Consider the following 4985-nt stretch of genomic DNA (forward strand, 5'->3'; position numbering starts at 1 on the left):
TTGATGAGAGTGGGAAATTGCAGTTTCCAACTATTATGGTAGATGTGACTATTTCCCTTTTCAGCATTTGCAGTGTTTGCCTCATGTATTTTGGAGCATTCTGGTTTGGTGCATAAATATTTATGATTGTTATGTTTTCATGTTGAATTGTTCCTTTTGTTAGTACATAGTATCCTTCTTTGTCTCTTTTAAGTGTTTTACATTTGAAGTCTAATTTGTTGGATATTAGTATACCTACTCCTGCTCTTTTCTGGTTGTTATTTGCATGAAATATCTTTTCCCAACCTTTCGCTTTCAACCTATGTTTATCTTTGGTTCTAAGATGTGTTTCTTGTAGACAGCATATAGAAGGATCCTGTTTTTTAATCCATTCTGCCAGTCTATGTCTTTTGATTGGGGAGTTGAATCTATTAACATTTAGTGTTATTACTGTTTGGGTAGTACTTTCCTCTACCATTTTGACTTTGTATTTTATATGTCATATCTAATTTTCCTTCTTTCTCCACTCTTCTCCACTTTTTTCTTTTCTGTCTTTTCTTATCTGTCTCTAGTGCTCCCTTTAGTATTTCTTGCAGAGCTGGTCTCTTGGTCACAAATTCTCTCAGTGATTTTTTTGTCCGAAAATGTTTTAATTTCTCCCTCATTTTTGAAGGACGATTTTTCTGGGTATAGAATTCTTGGTTGGCAGTTTTTCTTTTTTAGTAGTTTAAATATATCATCCCACTGTCTTCTCACCTCCATGGTTTCTGCTGAGAAATCTACACAAAGTCTTATTGGGTTTCCCTTGTATGTGATGGATTGCTTTTCTCTTGCTGCTTTCAAGATCCTCTCTTTCTCTTTGATCTCTGACATTCTGACTAGTAAGTGTCTTGGAGAATGTCTATTTGGATCTATTCTCTTTGGGGTATGCTGCACTTCTTGGATCTGTAATTTTAGGTCTTTCATAAGAGTTGGGAAATTTTCAGTGATAATATCTTCCATTAGTTTTTCTCCTCCTTTATTCTTCTCTTCTCCTTCCAGGACACCCACAACATGTATATTTGTGCACTTCATGTTGTCATTCAGTTCCTTGAGTCCCTGCTCATATTTTTCCATTTTTTTCCCTACAGTCTCTGTATCTTGTCAAATTTCAGATGTTCTATCCTCCAGTTCACTAATCCTAACCTCTGTCTCTTGAAATCTACCATTGTAGGTTTTCCATTTTTTTCATCTCTTCTACTGTACCTTTCATCCCCATAAGTTCCATGATTTGTTTTTTCATACTTTCCATTTCTTCTTTTTGTTCATTCCTTGCCTTCTTCATATCCTCCCTCAATTCATTCATTTGGTTTTTGGTGATGTTTTCCATGTCTGTTTGTACATTCTCAATTAGTTGTTTCAGCTCTTGTATCTCATTTGAACTATTAGTTTGTTCCTTTGACTGGGCCATACCTTCAATTTTTCTGGTGTGATTTGTTATTTTTTCTGGTGTCTAGACATTTAATTACCTTAATTAGTTTATTCTGGAGATTGCTTTCACTTCTCTTACCTAGGGTTTTCTTGCTAGATGAATTTGTTGTTATTCTGTACTTTGATCTTCAGTTCAGCTCTTTCCAGACCTCTAGCTTAGGTTTTGTTTAACAGCGGGTAATTTTTCAGTTCTTGTTTTCTTGTTTCTTGCCCTGCTTGTATGGTGCCTTTTCCCTCCCCACCGTTAGGAGGGTCTACATAGGTATTATAGACTCCAGCTGGATTTTCCTGGTCTAAACTGGCCTCCTATCAGGGGAAGGAGTCACCTACATCAGTTTTCCCTGAGGGTGAGACCCAGCAGGTTAAAAGGCTTTCCTGGGTAGTCTCTGGGCTCTGTTTTTCTTATCCTATCTAGTATGTGGTGCATCTGCCTGTGGGTCACACCAGCAAAAGATATTGTGGCACTTTTAACTTTGGAAGACTCTCCCTGCTGGGGGCATGGTGGAGACTGAAGAGAGGTTGTAGGTTGGTTTTAATGGCTTCAAATTGCCAAGCTCTGGTGTCTGAATTCCTTGAGAGACGGATTCCACCTGAGTTGGGCTTCACCTCTCCCCTGGGGAAGGCACAGATGGGAGACAGCCCTGAAAGCAGCCCATTTCTGCATATGCCTGGGGCAGTTGTAGCCCAAGAAGTCCCACCGCTGAATCCAAAGGCTGCCAAGTGTTCATAGAAACGCAGCCACTTAAACCTCCGTTTCCTCCCCTTTCCTCTTTTTCTGTGAGTCCAGTGAGCAAACTCTGCTTTGAACAGGTTTAGAGTCTCTTTCCTTTCCCTCTGGGAAGCCGCCTGTGGGGGAGGGGTGTCAGGCGCCAGCCACTGCAGCTTGGGGAACTCACCAGACCAGTAAAACATAGGGGTTAAAAATACATAAATGATTGGGGGAATAAGTTCAAATAAACTTAGTACATGGAAATGCTGGTGATCAATGAAAGGGGTATGGTATGTGTGAATTTTTTTCTTTTTTCATAAAAAAAGAAGACACAGTTTTGTGGGGGCTTGCAGCCTGTCCAGCTGGTCCAGACTGGGGTACACCATGTGTCCAGTCACTGACGTGGCTCCAAGAGCTGTTCTGTACTGTTTCTGGTTATTTAGTAGTTGTTCTGGAGGACGAACTAAAATGCACACATTGCTAAGTTGCCATCTTGGCCCCTCTCTCTCTCAACATTTTTATTGTTTAATATAACCTACATACAAAGCAAAGAGAAATAAAGCGGTAGTTTACAAAGCACACTTTGACAAGTAGTCACAGAAGAGATTCCAGAGTTTATCGTGGGCTATGTAACATCATCTCATATTTTTCCTTCTAGCTGCTCCAGGACATTGAAGGGAAGAAGGAGTATATGCATTTTTTATCCTCCCTTTTTTACCCAAAAAGTAGCATATATACAAAACAGCAATAAATTTCAAAGCACAACAAGAAGCTGTAGAACAGATTTCAGAGTTTGATTATGGGTTGTGATTCCACAATTTTAGTTTTGACTTTTTTTGCTGTCTTTTTTTTATGAAACGTGTCCACATACAAACATGACCATTCTTACCATATGATCATTCCATTTTTGTTATATAATCAGGAACTCACAATATCATCACATAGTTGTGTGTTCATCATCATGATTGTTTCTTAGAACATTTGCATCCATTCAGACAAAGAAATAAAAAGAAAAAAATTCACACATACCATACCCCTTTCATTGATCACCAGCATTTCCATGTACTAAGTTTATTTGAACCTATACCCCAGTCATTTATTTATTTTTAACCCCTATGTTTTACTGGTCTGTCGATAAGGTAGATAAAAGGAGCCTCAGATACAATGTTTTCACCAATCACACAGTCGCGTTGTAAAACCTGTATCATTACACAATTATCTTTTAGAAACAAGGATACTGGAATACAGTTCTGTGGCCCCCTCTAATCACACCAATATGTCATAAACTAAGAAGGGATATCTGTATAATCCTGAAGAATAACCTCCAAGATAACCTCTTGACTCTGTGTGAAAACTTTCAGCCACTGGCACTTTATCGTTTCACGTTTGTCTCTTTCCCCTTTCAGTGAAGAAAGTCTTCTCAATCCTTTTATGCCGGGCCCTGGCTCATCTCGGGATTTCTGTGGCCGGCAGCCATTTGGCAGGCACAGAGACAGACAGACAACAACCGCCTGACACTCAAACAGCCTATACCTGTTTTACTTTGTTTTCATTCATACTTCTGACCAGGCCCGGCTTCCACGTCCACTATTTAATGTCGATTTGCATTTCATGCAATCGCTAAATTGGTGACTTTCCTTCCTGAATTAGAAGCCCAGCGAGAACACTTTGGTCCCAACTTTGGTTCCATATGGGTCTGGGCCAGCGGGAGGGCCTCCTGAAAAATATCCCGACCTGCTTCAGTGGAAGGGACCGGTCCGGGACATCCAAAGGTCACTGTGGAGGCTGGTCCCCACCTCCAGAGAAGGACTTAGGACCTGCCTGGGTCACCGCTGCCCCTACCCTTTCCTCATTCTGGCCCCCCTTTGCCCCACGCTATCGTAGTCGACCAGATGGCCCCGTAGGGCTCCAGGTGACATGGTTATGGGAATGCCATTTGGGTTGGTGGCCGTGTGGCAGTTCCGAGAGTTCAGCATAGCCAGGAGGTCACCCCCGTTTCTAGTTGCTGCCCATTTGTTGTCAAAAAATGGACATTTTGGGTCAGGAGATTGATGCTGGCACGCTCTCTCTCGGTAGCGCCTGCCGATGGGAGGAGCACAGTTGAGACTGAATGTCCTATGGAGGACAGCCCTGGGCTACTGATGCCCCATCGCCTGACTTGCTTCTGCTTTTGAGCCAGCTGCCTGGGCTCTGTGAGCCAGCTCTCGTGTGCCGTCCAAGTTCTCCAACCACTCTCGCACTACCTCCAGTCTCTGGAACCTGAGGAGGGTGGGATTTCGAAGGCAGAGTGTGTGTAGCCTCAGTCCCATGTACTCACCACTGCAGGTGTCCAGGGAGGCCATGATGACAGAATCCACCCTTCTCCTGAGGGCTCCTGTCGCATGTCAGGTGTTTCTCCTGGGGCTGTTGGCTGCCCTTCTTCTGTGCCATGGCACTCCCCGTGAGGCTGAAGTGGGCCCCTCTGATCATTGACCTCACCAGGGCCTACCAGCCATCTGCTTGTCACATGATCGATGCAGTGATGTCGTGCTCTCTCGGGCCGGGCTTAAGCTGCACCAGGTGAGGGACGGACGCTCATGGTGAATGGGACCCGCTTTCCTCGCTCTGTCCGCAGGCCTCTTGCCTCTTCCTGGACTGGCTTGTCAGTGTGGGTGAGGCAGGGGTGCGGTTCTGGCCCACCCCTGCTTCTGTGTCCGCTGCCGTGTGCCAGATCACAGTCGGGGGTTTTCCGACTGGAGGGTCATCTTTCACTTTGCCGCTCCTGGATCCGTTTCATACTGAGCACCTCCCCGCAGCAGGGAGAGGCTGTTTCACTGCCACGAGGCAT

Source organism: Tamandua tetradactyla, chromosome 9 (genome assembly GCF_023851605.1).
Source record: "Tamandua tetradactyla isolate mTamTet1 chromosome 9, mTamTet1.pri, whole genome shotgun sequence".
NCBI classification, from domain to species: Eukaryota; Metazoa; Chordata; class Mammalia; order Pilosa; family Myrmecophagidae; genus Tamandua; species Tamandua tetradactyla.